The following is a 19,184-nucleotide window of genomic DNA, read 5'->3' as shown; positions in this document are numbered from 1 at the left end:
AAAGACAACATTAAGACTACATTTTTCCAAATGACATTTTATTCATATTTTGCTTGAATAAACAGATTCAGGGAGAGAGCCCCATCTGCTGGTCTATAGGAGAGTAATTGTCATTCTCAAGATACCAGTGCTAATCAATAAGATTCCTTAAGCACTTAACCCTTTTTGAAGGAACTTCTTGAGCTTTGTGATGATTAGTACATTTACCTCTGAATGGGTTAGTTTCTTCTTGTGGGAGAAAGGAATCCTGTGTTTTCCTAACTGGCTAGGATCTTCAGTTTCATTTATGTGCTCCTTGTAACTTTTCAAAAGCTGTTACTGGAGTCAAGACAAAGTTGAAAAGGGCTTTTGGAGCTGGATCTAGGGATCTGAAATCCCTAGAGACAGCTCTGGCTATGGCACTTTAGCTGCTGTGCTGTCTCACTGATTTAGTCTCTCCTTCTTTTTTCCTTTTCTCCCTTCCTCTTATTTTCCTTCCATCTTTGTTAAGTGGATATCCTGTTTTCCCAGGTTTTCTTCTCTACTGTCAAGCTGGTGTCAGATAACGATCCATGTATGCCTCTTTCTTTTCTATTACGGTAGCTAATCTTCACCAGAGAGTGATATTTAGACTCTGTAATACATTCTGTGTTACTGATTTGCTGCTTTATTTTTGTTCTGTAGTTTCTCACTCTCTAACCTGCTAAATATTAGGAGGGAGTTAAGAGTTAAGATAAATTGAAGAGGGAGTTAATTTACTCAACCCTTAATCCCTTAATCCCTTCTCTGATTTGGTACATTCACTGGACTGGGGAACCTTTGCCAACCTCCTGACACCCTCCTGCCTCTCATTCAGAGAGAGGTTAATTGGGGAAAAGAGCATTGTGAGAAACATCTTGCTTTCTGTGGTGAATTACTAGAGAAGGATGTTGTGTGAGGAGAAGTATGGAGATGAGAGATCCATGTAGTATACATTCACCTTTTCACATCTTTTTAATCCTACACATAATCCACCTTGAAGTACTGTCCAAATCTGTTTGTCCCAGTTAAAATATGTCGTCATTTTCCCCTATCACTTTTTATTTTGAAAAATTTCCTATATGTAGAGAAGTTGAAAGAATAATTATTATCCTAAATTCTGCATTTGTTAATCTTTTGCTTCTCCCTCCCTTATATGTCCCTTTTTTTTCTGGATCATTTGAAAATAAGTTGCAGATGTCATGCCACATCATCTCTAAGTACTTCAGCTTATATTTCTTAAAATTTCTTAGTAGTAATTCATAATATTTAATATATACTTCATCATTAATATCATTTTTGCATAAGCTGATTTAAGTTTGGTTTCTTTCTCAACTGAAAGTTCCCTGATGAGTATATTTTCACTCCATTGAACTTCACTGAGTGCTTCAGGTCTCTTTATAAACCCTGTTCCTTTGTAGATAATAGTCCCTATGTGAGAAAGAAGATGTAGATCTACCACTAATGACTTCACCTATGGCTCAGGGTATGTGCCTTATTTGGAGATGTGCTAGAAGCGCCCACTCTGTCTTAAAAAAATTATTTTATTCATTCATTCATTCATTCATTTATTACTTTTGTCTACAGCCTCTGCTGTTTGCCTAGTCTTGAGAAAATTAAAGCCTGGAAGAGGGGAAATATATAATGGGTTGAATTGTGTCCCCTAAAAAGATGTCTTTAAGTCGTAACCTATGGTACCTGCGAATGTGACCTCATGTGGAAATAGGGTCTTTGCAGTTGTAATCAACTTAAGATGAGGTCATACTGTGTTAGGCCCTAAATCACAAAGCTGGTGTCCTTGTGAGGAGAGAGACACAGAAACACAGAGGGAAAGACCACATGATGACGAAGGCAGAGATTGGAGTAGCTGCAAGCCAAGGAGCACCAAGGATTGTTGGCAACCACCAGAAGCTTTCTAGAAAGTGCAAGGAAGCATTCTCCCCTAAAATCTTCAGAGAGCAAAAGGCTTTGCTGACACCTTAATTTTGAACATCTGGTCTCTAGATTTTGAGAGAATAAATTCTGTTGTTTAAGCCACCTAGTTTTTGGTACTTTGTTATGGCAGTCTTCAAAAATTAATATAGGAAGTTCTAGACCTCCTGATATTCAAAACTGTATTTACTTTCTTCAGAAACAGAGAAATTGTTTCATTCTTTCTGATTCCTTCTCATTCTGATGAACTATAAGGTGAGACTTAGTTCTCCCTCAAACTGTTCAACCACACTATCTTGTGTTGTATGTATTTACCTGACCCTGTTTCACCTAAGGCAAGAACTTTCTCTTCAGGTTTTAAAACAAAAATTTTTAAGTTTATTTATTTGAGAGAGAATGAGCACAAGTGGGGGAGGAGCAGAGGGGAGAGAGAGAATCCCAAGCAGGCTCCACGCCATCAGTGCACAACTTGATGTGGGGTTTGAATTCACAAACCCGTGAGATCATGACCTAAGCTGAGATCAAGAGTCAGATGCCCAACTGACTCTGTTACCCAGGCACCCCTGTTGCACCCCTGTTGTTCAGGTTTTAAATCAAATAGTATGAATTCAAAAACAATTTATGACTGAATGAAAGGATCTTAGAAAACTTGTAGTTAAGTCCTTTGGGTAAGTCTTTTGGCTTTGAAATGCTTCAGAGAAGTCCAGTAGTCAAGAAGAAGCTACTGGAACATTATAGTTTTCAGGGTTTGGTGATATTTGAGAGAACAGTTCCAAAAAGTGGAACAAAAGTCATATTGTAGTAGGTAACTAATGGGTGGAAACAGGCAAATGAAGTTAATATAAGTAAATGAAGTATGTAAAAATAAATTTGGTTGTGAAGGGAAGGAATAGTATCCTGAGAGAGAGCAGGGTACCAGGAGGTGGTAGTTGTTGTTTTTTGTTGTCGTTGTTTTTGAGATTTTATGTTTTAAGTAATCTCTACATCCAACATGGGGCTTGAATCCACAACCCCGAGATCCAGAGTTGCACGCTTGGGTCCCCTGGGTGGCTCAGTTGGTTAAGTGTCCGACTCTCGGTTTTGGCTCAGTTCATGATCTCATATTTTTTTTTAGTTCCAACCCCATGTTGGGCTCTGGACTGACAGTGTGGAGCCTGCTTGGGCTTGTCTCTCTCCCTCTCTCTCCCTCTCTCTCCCTCTCTCTCCCTCTCTCTCCCTCTCTCTCCCTCTCTCTCTGACCCTCCCCTGCTCATGCTGTCTCTGTCTCTCTCAGAATAAATAAACTTAAAAAAAAAAAAGTTGCACTCTCTACTGACTGAGCCAATCTTGTTTAAAAGTAGTATGGTATAGGCTGTCAGGAATGAGGTAGTGAAGAGGGGAAGATTAAGGATATAAAAAGGGAGTGATAAAATCTTTCTCTGGTGTAGATATTAGATAAGTATTTTTCAATTGGGTTTGAAGTCCCTGGAGATGGTTGGGTGTATTCTCAGGTGTTTATAAATTCTTAGAGAAGCTTAGAATTTTGTATTTTCTTTTAACTGATATGAATAAGTGCATGTAAGCATATGCTGGATCGTTTAGATGGCCACCTTATATAATTATGATAAGTTTTCATGTCTTCAAATGAGAAGAGGGCTGAACAGAATGTGTTAGTGGTCTACTCCTACCAAATGCAGTTTTTATATATTCACTTAAGATGGTCTAACAATTGACCCATTGTATATCTTGTTGAAAAGAAAACTTGTTGAAAATAACCTGTGCCAAATCTGTTGGTATTATATTTATGTTATGAATAACGGTTTAATTTCAGTAAGGTATCACTATCATATTAAATTAATGTGATTTTTAATTTTATTGGTTTTATATTTAGTTTATAAATGTTTAATTTTTTATTGTAATAAAATATGCATAACATAGAATTCACCATTTTAACTATTTAAAGTGTACAACTGAGTGGCATTTAGCATATTTACAATGTTTTGCAACAGTCACCACTATCTAATTCCAGTTTCATGATGCTAAAAGAAAACCCAGACCAATTAAGCAATCAGTTCTCCACTCCCCACTTCTACATAGCCCCTGGCAACCACCAGTCTGCTTCCTGTCTCTATGGATTTGCCTGTTTTGGATATTCATATGAATAGAATTATAAAATGTAGTTCTTCATGACTTAAAACAACAAGTAATGCATCACATGGTAAGGAATTTAGAAGGCGTGAAGAATATAATAAAAAAAACTCCCTTCCCTGATCCGTAGCCATCTAGTTCTCTAGAGGCAAACTAGTTTTCAATGTTAGGGTGTCTTTTTGGAGATATTCTATACATTTTGAATCATATTTGTGTGTATATATTCTCCCCATACAAATGATTGTTCACCTGCTGCAATGTTCTATACATTGCATTTTTACTGTAACAGTATATCTTAGAAATCTTTTTGTCAGTACATTTAGAACTACCTTATGCTGTTTATTTTATTTTTTATTTATTTTTATTTTTCAAATATAATTTATTGTCAAGTTGGTTAACATACTGTGTATAGTGTGCTCTTGGTTTTGGGGGCAGATTCCCTTGATTCATTGCTTACATACAACAACCAGTGCTCATCCCAACAAGTGTCCTCCTTAATGCCCACCACCCATTTTCCCCTCTCCTACAATTCCTCTACCTTATGCTTTAAAAAAAATTTTTTTTAATGTTTATTTATTTTTGAGAGAGAGAGAGAGAGCCAGTGGGAGAGGGGCAGAGAGAGAGAGCCAGTGGGAGAGGGGCAGAGAGAGGGAGATGCAGAATCCAAAGCAAGCTCCAGGCTCTGAGCTGTCAGCACAGAGCCTGTTGTCGGGCCTGAACCCCACAAACATGAGATCATGACCTGAGCCACCCAGGTGCCCCTAAAAGTTACCAATATTTCATTGTATGGGTATGCCAAATATACTTAACTAGTGCTTTATTAAAGGATATTTATGTTATTTGAGGTCTTTTGTTGTTACAAGCAAAGCTACAACTAATGTCTGTATATTACATACATATGTGAGGATATGTCCATAAATATCCATTTATCCATAGGATAAATACCTTGGAGTAGGGTGCTGGTTTCAAGGTATGTGCGTTAACATTTTGATGGATAATAGTTACCCTCTGCAGAGGTTAGAAGTTTATCCTTCTACCAGCAATGAGCAATGCATGTATCATTTATTGTGATGCTTAATCTGTATATGAGTATATACTTATACTTTTTGATATTTGATAATCCAATTGTTAAAAAATATTATTTTGTTGTGCCTTTTAAGTTAAACTTTTTAATGTTATATCTTGAGAATGTTCCCTACTTTGCTCCTGAGGATAAGATCCCCTTGCTAAACAACCCTCCTTATTAGATAGATCAGGTACAGTTTCTGCTTATCTGTGAATAGCAGCTTTCATTTCCCTCCTGGCTGCAGAATTATTTAAATAAGCCTGTAGGAGCTGGGGGACACCTCACCCTCTTGGTACTGCAAAGCCTGCCTCCCACACCCCTAGTAGTTCACTGTGTTCTGGAGGGCAACCCCTGTGTGACCCTACATGAAAATGGCAGTCTTCCTCCCCGACACTGTGAGTATGTGTGACTACTGTTTTTTGTATCTGTTCAGTGTCAGGTGTTATGTGTTTGGCCATCCCTATAACCCTAGAACAGGAATCCTTTCCTCACCAACTAGATAAATAGAGGCAGTTAAAACAAGGAGACGTGTTTTTCTAAGGAGCTTTACTCAGTTTCTCTGAGAGTCTTACAACTCTTGCCATCCCTCCTCCCAGGGCTAAAAATTACTGGTGTATAAACTTTGTAGGATGTATTTACTAAGCTCTTTTGGAAAATTTCTTCATTGTCTAGCATATTAAGCATGTTAAGTTTGGTCTGAATTTCCTCAGTTACTTGGATTGGGTGCAAAATGGAGCACCCATTCCTGTTTGAACAGAGCTTTAAACTGGGAATTTGCTTTATGCTTTTGGAGGACTGATGTAGAATAATTGAAATAATGGTGTTCAGTGTCTAGTGTTGGGGGAATGAATTGTGTGTGTTCATATGTTGGCTCTTTGAAGGCTCATTTAAAAACAATATGTGAAGTGGTGATTTAAGCAAGATAAAATAGGCAAATGGGATAAGCACAATGGAAAGAAAGATAACACAGTTCTTTAGATACCAGTTGATACGCTTTTAAGTTTATGTATTAATAAAAATACTGGCTTATATAATTGAATTTTATTGGCATGTGTAGCTAGAAATTCTAGGCTTCAGGGTTGACTGGTCTAGCAGTTTAAAGGATGTCATCATGAGCCCAGTTCTTTCTCTTTTTCTCATCTGTCATCCACAGGATTGGCTTCATTGTTAAACTGGTTCCCCTCATGTTAAGTAATAGATTTCAGCAATCATTGGGGCCATATACTTCTTTTTTTCTCATCTATCTGTTGGCAGGCAGATGTGCCCTACTCATAATCATTAAATAACTTTTCTTAACTTCATGCTGATATTGTGCCACTTTATTGTGACCAGAGGGATTTCTAACTTTAGACCTATATTACCACTGTAAGGAAGATTTACTGGTTTCTGAGAATCATCAATGTACCAGTCAGATACACATTCTTCATTTCTGTCCTTGGGAGTGAGAACTATCTCATCCTAATTTCCTGGCTGCTGCACAATGGAGGAGGAATGGAATGGATGTTAGATACCTCCAATATCCATAATGTTAACTATACTTATAAGTGATTAGTTGAAAAAATGGCTAACGTAAATATGAGCAGTTTAGCAACATTTTTAGTATATAAAATTTAACTGAAGGCTAAGTTTCTGCCAACCAGCTTCTGGGACAGAGGCTCCTTTAGTTCAAAAAATACATTTTTTAAAGATTTTACTAAAATTTTTTTAAGGTTATTTGTTTTGAGTGAGAGAGAACAAGTGGGAGAGGGGGAGAGAGAGAGAGAGAGAGAGAGAGAGAGAGAGAGAGAGAGAAAATCCCAAGCAGGCTCCATGCTGTCAGTGCAGAGCCTGATGCAGGGCTCGATCCCTTGAATCGTGACATCATGAGCTGAACTGAAATCAAGAGTGGGATGCTTAACTGACTGAGTAACCCAAGTGCCCCTAAATATTTTATTTTTAAGAAGTCTCCACACCCAGTGTGGGGTTCGAACTCACAACTCCGATTTTAAGAATCACATGCTCTACCAACTGAGCCATGTGTCCCTAGTTCAAAATATTTTTTATCCCAAGAATAAGATGTGGCCAGACAAGGAGGTATTCTGTAAAGATGAATGTAAATCTAGATTATATAGAGTAGGTCTGTGATTCATGTAGCATGGTTGTGGTAAAATCTATAATTTGACTCTGTGAGATAATATAAAATATATTTATTGGCCTCTGACCCTGGTTGCTGGCATAGAGCTCCTAAAACTCTTCTAATTTCCTCATTAATGACAATACTAAGAACATTTTCTCATTCTAGTATTTGGTCTTTGATCCTGGTTCCTGTCATAGAGTTCCTAAATCCTTTGGAATTTCCTGGGTGATAGTAGTGTCTTTTATTCTAATGAGGTGATTCTTGGTGGGCTCCAAAATGGGGGCTGGTTTTCAGGAAGACCAGTCCATGATTACAGGCTGGGAATTTTCAGCTCCACTTCCATTCTTCACACATGGGAAGAGAGTTAGAAATGGAGTTAAATAATACATCATGCCTAACATGAGGAGGTCTCTATAAATAGTATGAGGTTTGGAGAGCTTCTAGGTTGGTGAACATGTGGAGATGCTGGGAGGAGACTGGCTGCCTGGATAGGGCATGGAAGCTCTGTGTCCTTTCCCACGTAACTTGCTCCATGCATTTCTTCTATCTGGATGTTCATCTGTATCCTTTGCCATATCTTTTTATGATAAGTTGGTAAATAGTAAGTAAACTGTTGTCTTGGGTTCTGTGAGCTGCTCTAGCAAATTACTTGAATCCCTGGGATTATGGGAACCTCACATTTATAACCTGTTGGTCAGAAGCACAGATGCGATTTGCGTCTGAAGGGAGGCGGTAGGTTTGTGGGACTGATTCCTTAACCTGTGGGATCTGATGCTATCTGCAGGTAGATAGTGTTAAAATTGAGTTAAATTGTAGGACACCCAGGTGGTGTCACAGAATCACTTGGTGGGGAGAACCTCACATCTTACATCAGAAGTGTGAGTGTGGTGGTTGTCTGAGAGAAGGGTGTAACACAGGAAGAGGACTGAGTTTTTCTTCCTCAGACTCCTTCAGTTCTGTAAGGTTTGCTAAGATCCCTGAAATCTAATTTTTGATTGTCTCAGGTGCTTAATATCACAGAATGTCATCACCAAAGCACAGCGATGAAGTATGAGATATAAATGCTATAGCAGAATGACTCTTAGGGTTTGCATTCACCCTCATTTTTACCCTATTTTTGTGGCAGATTTTGTGTTTTTTTTTTTTTTTTTTTGGTTTTGTCTTCCTTACATGTTATATTATGTTCTTATAAAATATTGAATATAATTTTATGTGCCTCCTCAGATTCTCTCAATACCACCTGGCTCCTAGACTGCTCTTCTGTCTCTATAGACTGATCTGTTGCATAACCTGGGCAGCAGGGCCCTATTCCTTAGTGGCTACCTTCCAACCAGACTGACATTTTGGGAGTGTCTGTTCCTCCTGCCATTTCCAATCTTGGATGAAATACCATAGCACAGGGCTTAGTACCCTGCACATTTGTGGAGGCTGGATGACACAATCTGGAAGTAGAGTGAAGTTTACTGTGTGTGGGATCGACTTTGACTAATGGGAAATAGGAGACAGGAGAGAACCTTCCAGATATATTCCTCTTTTTCCTCTGTGGACCACTCTGAGGTATGTTCTTTTTTGTAGACTATTATCAGTAAATGTTCCAAGGAGGGTACCAAGTAAATGCATTTGCCAAGTGACCTACTGTATCTTTTCATAGCTTGTTGTAAAGTGCTAGTCACTGACTTTGCTTTACACAGTTCTTGCCTCAGCTCCCACCTCCTTTTTTTTTTATTAACCTTTGGTGTCCTGGGTAAGAAACTCCCAAATAAAGCCACCAGCACTCTAAAGCCACCAGCACTCTAATCATTGCTTTAGGCTCTGGTTGCCAGAGAATTTGGGCTAAGACAGATTAATAAGGTATAATTTCTCACCTTTTTTTTTTTTTGACTATCCTAAGATGTAGAAATAATTTCAGTAGTCACAGTGCTTTTTTTGCTTAAAGTTCATGGGAAAAAAAATCACCCCTACTCCACAGTTATTTCTTATTGTTAAATTTAATAGCTGTAATTATCTACATTCTATTTTTAATGACTAAAGAGTTAAAATATATTAACTCATTTTTATTCTTAATGATAATTTTGGTAATTAAACATAAAGAAAAGTTGAAAGAATTGTACCCATGTACTGAGCACCCTTATACCCATTACCTGATTCTACAATTAAAGTTTTACTATATTTGCTTTATTACATACCCATCTATTCATTGGTCTTGTTTAAAAAAAATTTTTTTTAGGAAGCTTATGCCCAACATGGGGCTTGAACTCACAACCCCAAATCAAGGGTCACATACTCTGTTGACTGAGCCAGCCAGGTCTTTCTTACTTTTATTTATTTACTTTATTTTTATTATTATTATTTTTGAATATTTATTTTTGAGTGAGAGAGACAGAATGTGAGCAGGGGAGGGGCAGAGAGAGAGGAAGACACAGAATACCTAAGAACCCCAGGCTCTGAGCTGTCAGCATAGAGCCAGACATGGGACTCAAACCCACAAACCATGAGATCATGACCTGAGCCAAAGTTGGACACTCAACCGACTGAGCCACCCAGGCAGCCCAGTCTAGCTTACTTTTAAAAATTGATATAAAAAAACTTCTATTGTTGGGAGTATAGTTGATTTCATTAGTTATATTAGTTTCAGGTGTACAGCATAGTGATTTGACAAGCTGTACATTATTCAGTACTCACCATGATAAAATGTAGTCACCATCTGTCACCATACAACATTATTACAATATTATTCACTATATTCCCAATGCTATATATTTTTATTTCCATGACCTATTTTATAACTTAAAGTTTATACCTCTTAATCCCCTTCACCTATTTTGCCCATTCCCCTACTCCCCTCCCCTCTGGCAACTACTAGTTTATTCTCAGTTTTCATGAGTCTGTTTCTGTTTTCTTTTGTTTGTTCATTTGTTTTTTAGATGCACGTGGAAGTGAAATCATGGTTTTTGTTTTTGTCTGACTTATATTACTTAAGATGATACCTTTTGTGACCATCTATGTTGTTACAAATGGCAAGATCTCATTCTTTTTTTTTTATGGCTGAGTAATATTCTAGTGTGTGTGTGTGTGTGTGTGTGTGTGTGTGTGTGTGTACCACATATTCTGTATTCATACATCTATCAGTGGGCACTTAGGTTGCTTCTGTATCTTGGCTGTTGTAAATAATGCTGCAATAAACATGGTGCATATGTCTTGTTGAATTAATGTTTTTGTTAGGGTAAATTTCTTGTAGTGGAATTACTGTATCATATGGTAATTCTATTTTTAATTTTTTGAGGAACCTCCATACTGTATTCCACATTGGTTGCACCAATTTACATTCCCACAACAGTGCATGAAGGTTTTTTTCTTTACATTCTTGCCAACACTTGTTATGTCTGTCTTTTTGATACCAACCATTCTGGCTGGTGTGAGGTGATTTGCATTTCCTTAATGATTAGTGATATTGAGCATCTTTTCATGTGTCTATTGGTCATCTGGATGTCTTCTTTGGAGAAATGTCTATTCAGGTCCTCTGCCCACTTTAAATTGGGTTATTTGTGGGGTTTCTTTTTTGGTGTTAAGTTATATAAATTCTTTATATGTTTTGGATTTTAACCCATTATCAGATGTATCATTTGCAAATATCTACTCCCAAAATGAAAAGGTTGCTTTTTGTTTTGTTCTGTGTTGAGGGTTCTTTGCAGTTTTTTTTTTTTTTTTAATTTTTAATGTTTTGGTTTTTTTTTTTTTTTTTGAGAGAGAGAGGCAGAGGCAGACACAGAATCTGAAGCAGGTTCCAGGCTCCGAGCTGTCAGCACAGAGCCCGGCACACAGCTCAAACTCACAAACTGCGAGATCATGACCTGAGCTGAAGTCGGACGCTTAGCTGACTGAGCCACCCAGGTGCCCCTGCAGTTTTCACTAGTATGCTTTGGAGATACTTGTTTTAATTTTAGAACATATAGAGGTACCTCATTCTTTTAATTGCTGCAGAGTAACAATGGTATGATTATATCATAGTTTATTTAGGATTTTTGTTAAAAACAATCCTGCAGTGTATATCATTGTGCATGTGGTCTTACGAACTTATGCAAATAGTAGTCAGATCATAATGTGTTTGCATTACTTTTTTTAATTATTATTTTTGCATTACATTTTAATATGGTCTGCCAAACTGCCTTCCAAAATGACTCTGCCATCATTAGCATATGAGAGAATTTATTTCCCCATCTTTTTTTTTTTTTTAGTTTTTTTAACATTTATTCATTTTTTGATAGAGACAGAGAGTGAGTGGGGGAGGGGCAGAGAGAGAGGGAGACAGAATCGGAAGCAGGCTCCAGACTCAACTGACAGCACAGAGCCCGACGCGGGCTCAAACCCACAAACCGTGAGATCATGACCTGAGCTGAAGTCTGACGCTTAACCGACTAAGCCACCCAGGTGCCCCCTCCCCATCTTTTTTAACACATCCTGCTAAATTAAACCTTTTTAACTTTAAAAAAAAATTTTTTTTTTTTTACATTTATTTTTGAGAGACAGAGCACCAGTGGGGAAGGGCAGAGAGAGAAGGAGACAGAATCCAAAGCAGGCTCCCAGCTCCAAGCTGTCAGCACAGAGCCCGACGCGGGGCTCAAACTCACAAACCGTGAGATCATGACCTGAGTCAAAGTCGGACGCTCAATCGACTGAGCCACCCAGGCGCCCCTAACTTTTTTTTAACTTTTGCCAGTTGAATTGGTAAAATCTACTGTGATCTTTTCATTTCTACCTCCCTAATTACTTGTGAGGTCAAGTTCTATATGTTGGATGTTCTTTTATTCTTTACATTTTTTTGTATTCTACATCCAGTATTCTATAGCATTGTTTTTCTTAGTTTGTAAGAGTTACTTACAATTTGATTTTGGTTATATAAGTGATATATGAACATATTTTTATACATTTTCTAATAATACAGTTAAATTAATAGTTCTTTACTATTCTCCATTTCAGCCTCCTTCCAGTAATAGTTACTGTCAATAATTTGATGGCTATCCTTCTAGACCATTGTGTCAATAGAAATATAAATCATGTACATAGATTATAAAATTTTCTAGTAGCCACATTAAGAAAAAGTAAAAAGCAGATGAAATTAATATTTATGATGCATTTTATTTAACCCAAAATTTATATCATCTCAACATGTAATTAATATGTTATTATTTGTACTAAGTCTTAAAAAGTTGGTATATATTTTACATTTACATCTCAGTTTGGGTGCTGAATTTTTATTGTGAATTCTTGATCATTATTTAGATTGCATAGTACAATTGAAAAAACAGATTTGTATACCCAAGTTCTAAACATAGTTAAAAGTTGTTTACTATCTGAATAGAGTTTTTAAAAATTTTGTTTATATTCATATCTAGATCTGCAAAACTAATTCCATCTGTTTTAGAAGAATTGATTTGACTGGGAATTAAAAGTATCAGTTTCAGGGCACCTGGGTGGCTCAGTCAGTTGAGCGTCCGACTTCAGCTCAGGTCATGATCGCACAGCTCGTGAATTTGAGCCCCACGTTGGACTCTGTGCTGACAGCTCAGAGCCTGGAGCCTGTTAGGGATTCTATGTCTCTCTCTCTCTCTCTCTCTCTCTCTCTCTCTCTGCCCCTCCCCTGCTCATGTTCTGTGTCTCTCTCCTTCAAAAGTAAATAAACATTAAAAAAAAAACCACATCAGTTTCAAAAGTATGTCAAAGTTAAGTAAATTTACTATGTCACATTTTCAATGTTAATATTATTAACATTGATTTCACACGGTCATTGTGTAAATTAAAAGGCAGGTCTAAATTTATGAATATCAACAAAATATTTTTTATTTTTGGAGAGAGAGCCTGAGCGGGGGAGAGGAGCAGAGGGGGAGAGAGAGAGAGAGGTAGAATCTTAAGCAGGCTCCAGGCTCAGTGCAGAGCCCAACACAGGGCTTGAACTCATGATTGTGAGGTTAAGACCTAAACTGAGATCCAGTCGGATGCTTAACTGACTGAGCTACCCTGGCGCCCCAACAAAGTATTTTTCAAAAATTTTATAGCTTTTGCATGCAATTTGCATATCACTCTGAATTGCAATTAAAGTTTTCCATTGATTCATGTTGGAAAAATGTGTATGTCACTTACTGACTTGTATCATTATGAAAATTTTCACTTAAAAAAATTTTTTTTAACGTTTATTTATTTTTGAGACAGAGAGAGACAGAGCATGAACGGGGGAGGGTCAGAGAGAGAGAGGGAGACACAGAATCCGAAACAGGCTCTGGGCTCTGAGCTGTTAGCACAGAGCCCGATGCTGGGCTCGAACTCACGGACTGCGAGATCATGACCTGAGCCGAAGTCGGCTGCCCAACCGACTGAGCCATCCAGGCGCCCCGAAAATTTTCACTTTAAACATAATTCTCTTACCTATCTAACCAGGTCACAGATACTTTTTTGTCAGAGCTTCAAATTTAGCTCATTCGTATATAACTGTGATATTGGTAAGAAAATGTGAAGTATCATTTTTTCGTTTTTGATTATTGAATGTTTGGCAAGCATTCCTTTTGTTTCAAACAAATGTTGAATTGGAGTTCACAGTACTATAATTCTTTACAAAACTTTGTGACTCAACCAGTGAGCACTGGTGAAGAACAAAAAAACATCATTAAATGAAATGTGTTCTGTTTCTTTTTCTATAAACTGGCAGTGTTCATAGCAGTTGCATACACATTCCAAATGATTTTAACAACTATATTCAAGATAGTTTCCTTAGAGTCTACTTATGAAAATCAAGTACAAAATTTTTATAGTATATCTGGAACAAAGTAATAAGTAAAACATTCATTAGTTTATTTATCTGTCATTAATTAATTATCTTTTAAAGTAAACTGTACACCCAACACGGGGCTTGAACTTATGACCCCAGGATCAAGAGTTGCATGCTCTATTGACTGAGCCAGCCAGACACCCCAAAACATTAGTTTTTTGTTTTAAAATTTCAATAAGTCAGTTTTAACCTAACCTAAGAGAGCAATGATCGGTTGTGGTAGAACTTTTTTTTTCCATTTCTCACTGAAATTCTTCTTTTTACAGATACAGAAGATACACAAATATCTATGCCATGAATATTTGGTCATGAATTGATAGCATTTCTTATCAGTTTGGAAGTCCTTTGAGATAAGATGTGACCCAAATATTCATAGTAAAGTTTATCTTTTAATTGTACAACTCATTTAAATCTAAAGAAAAGTATTTGTATTTTAAAAATACTGAATCATTGAATCAGTGTGTTAGGTCTTGTATTCTGTAGACAATTGTTGTTTGCTTAATTAATCCTTTTAAAAGTATATATTGTTTTTTGCTTTTTGTTTTTTTTGGTAATCTCTGCACTCAACATGGGGCTTGAGCTCATGACCCCAAGATCAAAAGTTGCATGCTCTTCTGACTGAGCCAGTCAGACACCCCTAAAAATATCTTTAAAAAAATTTTCCCGTAATGTTCTAAACAAAATTTCCATACCTGAAATAAAGTTTTTTTCACCAGCTCTTCATCTAGAAATTGTTTTCCTTTTTTGTGCAAGAAACCAAGCCATTTTATGGCTGGCCAAAGTGACAAGCTCACACCTTGTTATATATTATTTAAAAATGTTTCTGGATATTTAATTCTTTTTTTAGATGATTAAACTTCATTTTTGTTTGTTGAGAGGAAATTTCTTGTTAGATTTACTATGTATTTGTTGACAGTGTCACATAGTATTGTCTGGTTTATAATCTAAAATTTTTTTACACAATGAACAGCTTCTTTCTGTTCTCTTGTATCAAATTGTATTTAGTGTTTATTGTGAAATTTGTGATGTGCCTTAGTCCAGTCTTTATTCTTCATTGTTCCAGTGAGAGTACTAGCTTCTGCATGTCCACTTGATTCTGCATCAGTAGTGTATTTTCTTTTTCTATTAAAAAATTTATCCATTCTTGGGGTGCCTGGGTGGCTCAGTTGGTTGAGCGTCTGACTTCAACTCAGGTCATGATCTCACAGTTTGTGGGTTCGAGCCCCGCACTGGGCTCTGTGCTGACAGCTCAGAGCCTGGAGCCTGTTTTGGATTCTGTGTCTCCCTCTCTCTCTGCTCCTCCCATGCTTGTGCTCTGTCTGTTTCTGTCTCTCAAAAATAAATAAACATTAAAAAAAAATTTTGTCCATTCTTAAATGTTTTTGGCTAGAAAAAGAGTTTAATTATAATGCAATTAAAACTGTACTAAATATTTCAGGACAGTAATCAATTGCAGTTACACAGGATATCACTGTAATTTGTACTGTCTGCATAAAATATTCAAACAAGTCCATTAAATGTTACATCAGTGCATAGAAAAAAATCATTCAAACGTAATCAATTTGTTAAGATTGAATACACTGGTGGAAGGGCCCTGGGTGGCTCAGTTGATAGAGCATGCGACTCTTGACCCTCAGGTTTGTGAGTTTAAGCCCTTTATTAGGTGTAGAGATTACTTTAAAAAAAAAAAAAGAAAGAAACATTGTCTACACTGGTGATGTGATTATGTGTAATGTCAAAGAAAAATTGTATTGGAAAAGTAAAATAAGAAGACTTTACTCAAAACTATTGCAGTAGAGGCTAGAGATTGAATTGAACTCCCAACACAACAGGGATTTATAGCCAAGGGGCAGGATATAGAAGTGAGTGAATGAAAAATTACTGAGAGGAACTTGGTTAGGATCCGGGTGAAGGTATGAAGAATTTGGTTAGGTATCAAGAGTAGAGAGATTCTTGCCAAATCTGGGCCTGGCAGGCTGCCAAGGCCAAAGCATAGTTGAGAAGAGGGCTCAGAGGAGCCTGACTAAAGTTTGGTCAAGGGGGTTGTTCTTGTCAGTAATGTTAGAAATAGTAGTATATGGGATCAAAAGGTTATGTAAAATGTAATCCTACCAAAACAGTAAAGTTGTATTTCATGGAAAAAATATGTTTCTTCAATTTAAATTTTTTAACTTTAAATTAAAATTCAATAAAATTTAAAATTCACTTTCTCGGTTCCATTAACAACATTTAAAATGCTCAGTAGCCACACATGATTCATGGCTACTGCTAAATAATCAGGCCAAGTAAGTTTGAAGATCTAATTGGTTTTATTAAAGAATTCATGCATTGGGCCCCACCTCCTCTAGCTAGTAGAGAGGCACTCCAAAGAGTTGTATAAAATGAAAGTTTTTTTTGTTTTGTTTTTTTTTTAATTTTTTTTTTCTACGTTTATTTATTTTTGGGACAGAGAGAGACAGAGCATGAACGGAGGAGGGGCAGAGAGAGAGGGAGACACAGAATCGGAAACAGGCTCCAGGCTCCAAGCCATCAGCCCAGAGCCTGACGCGGGGCTCGAACTCCCGGACCGCGAGATCGTGACCTGGCTGAAGTCGGATGCCCAACCGACTGCACCACCCAGGCGCCCCTAAAATGAAAGGTTTTTATAGAAGGAAGGAAGGAGGGTTAAGAAAGTTATTAGCGAAAGAAAAGGATTGACAAGGTTGTTTTCTGGGGGAGGGGTCTTACCATGCAGAGTACCTCATCTTTCTTTGAGGGAGAGAGGACCCAGATGACAGAGTCATTGGCACTGGTGGAAAGAAAAATTTCCTGACTGACTGGTTAAGGCCACATTTCTGGGGGGAGGTTGAAACTGCAGTTAAGTTTGGGTATTAAGCCCCAGTTTGGGAACTCAGTCAAAGTGATACCATTAGGGCCTGTGGTTTTCTTTTCTTAACATTACTGTATTGGACAGTGGAGTTCTAGACCTTTTGGGAGTACATTTTCATACATGTGTTTATGCCTGCCTACATATTTTGTTACTGTGTATATTTTTTCTGTATCTACAGTTATTTAGCTTTGGTTGTTGTAAACATAATGGGATTATATAGTATGTATTTTTCTTTTACTTGCTCATTTCACCTACCATATATCTTGGAGCTTATTCTGTGTCAATACATAAAAAATCTGCCGCTTTTATTTTAGTGCTGCCTAGAGTTATGGATGTATTCTAGTGATTAAAAAAAATTTTTTTTAATTTTATTTATTTTGAGAGAAAGGTGGGTGGGGAGGAGCAGAGAGAGAATTCCAGGTAGGCTCCATGCTGTCAGGCACAGACCCTAATGTGGGGTCTAAACGCACAAACTGCAAGATCATGACCTGAGCCTAAATCAACAGTTGGATGCTTTCCCAACTATGCCACCAGGCGCCCCTATTCTAGTGATTTTAATTGTCCCCACCTGAAATGCCCTTAGATTGCTTCCAACAGTATACTATTACAGGGAATGGTTTATTCTTCCCTGTATTTGAATATTTTTTCTAAGTTAGATTCTGAGAAGTAAGATTACTGCAATTTTAGAAGGTTTTACACATGTGAAATATTAATACTCTCACACTGCCATCCAGAATGCTGTTTTACACTCCCATGATAGTACCAAAGAGAACCCTTTGCCCTGCACCATCGTCTACTTGACATTCTCAATCTTTAAGAATTTTGCCAGTCTTGTGGATGAAAATTATTTTTAGTATACATTTTTTGAAATAATTTTATGAGATTTATTGATTTTTCATATTTTTATTAGTATTTCATTTTTTATTAAAAATTTTTAATGTTTGTTTATTTTTGAGAGAGTATGAGCGTAGAATGGTTAGAGAGAGGGGTAACAGAGGATCTGAAGAGGGCTCTGTGCTGACAGCAGGGAGCCCAGTGTAGGGCTTGAACTCAAGAACCAAACCGTGAGATTATGACCTGAGCTGAAGTCGGACACTGTAACCGACTGAGCCACCCGGGTGCCCCAGCATTTCATTTTTTAATACATCGCCAGTTATTTCTTCTGAAATTAACTAAATTTGTTATCTAAAGACGGCATATATCCTGTACTCTGTGGACAAATATCATTTGCATTTCTATTTTCTGCAATTTACTGAGCAATAAAACTGCCTAACGGCTATGTTAGGGAGGAATAAATATCTTCTGCCCTTTAGGTCGTTTTCACTGGACTAAGAATTAAATTGACAGGAGATAGATTAGCAGGAGAAAATCAAATTTAGTTTTATGCATACGGGGAATCCACACAGACATGAGATTTCAAAGACAGGGAATTTGAGACTTATATAACATCCTGAGCTAAGGAGGGGGTTTAGTGGTCTGGGGAAACAAAGAGGAGGAAGACCTTTAGCAGGAAGGTAAGAGTATATGTATGGAAAACAAAGGTTGCCCTGTTACTGTAGATACCTTTCTTGAGTAAGGAACAATCTGTTAGTAGCTTTTCTTCTTGGTACAGGTTCTCCTTTTCAATGTAAATTTAGGCAGCTGAGGGGGAGGTTAAGAGCTTTTCCTGAATCTGCTAAGTTTTGATTGCTTTTAAGTCAAAACAGTCTTCATCCAAAGTGGCCCATTTTTGGAGCAGCTTGCCCTTAGCCCCTATACTTGTATATGAAGGGAAACTAGGCTTTTTTTTTTTTTTTACCTTGTTTATGTTACATTGTTAAAATTGTTATGCATACATTTATTATGTTTTCTGACAGGGATTAGAAAGTACATTCTAAACTCCACCTGGTGGCCTTGCAAATGGCTAGACTAGCTGTTTACATTTGTTAAAAAAACAACATTCAATTGAATAAGTTTTGAAGGTCTTATTGATTTTATTCAATGATTTATGAATTAGCATCCCATTTAACAGACAGAAGAGAACTCTGAGGAACTATACAAAATGAATGACTTTCATAGGCAGAAGTGAGTGCGAACAAGGAAATTATCCTAGGAAAAAGTGGATTGGTTGTGTTCATTTTCCTTAAGGGTCTGGCAGGGGTCTGTCAGGCAGATTGCCTCACTAGTGCTGATCACATAGTTCTTGATTGGTTTAAAATCCCGTTTTTAGAAGAGCCAAAACTGTAATTAAGTTGCAATTAGGTGACATGGGACTTAG

The 19,184-nt window shown here is 37.2% G+C and overlaps 1 protein-coding gene across 1 annotated transcript in view; it reads left to right on the top strand.

The window, feature by feature from the left end:
• RAD54B (RAD54 homolog B) overlaps positions 1 to 19,184 on the top strand; it is a 97,013-nt gene that overhangs the window by 19,469 nt on the left and 58,360 nt on the right. The window lies entirely within an intron of this gene.

Source organism: Prionailurus bengalensis, chromosome F2, assembly GCF_016509475.1.
Source record: "Prionailurus bengalensis isolate Pbe53 chromosome F2, Fcat_Pben_1.1_paternal_pri, whole genome shotgun sequence".
NCBI classification, from domain to species: domain Eukaryota; kingdom Metazoa; phylum Chordata; class Mammalia; order Carnivora; family Felidae; genus Prionailurus; species Prionailurus bengalensis.
This window is presented reverse-complemented; position numbering and strand designations above follow the sequence as displayed.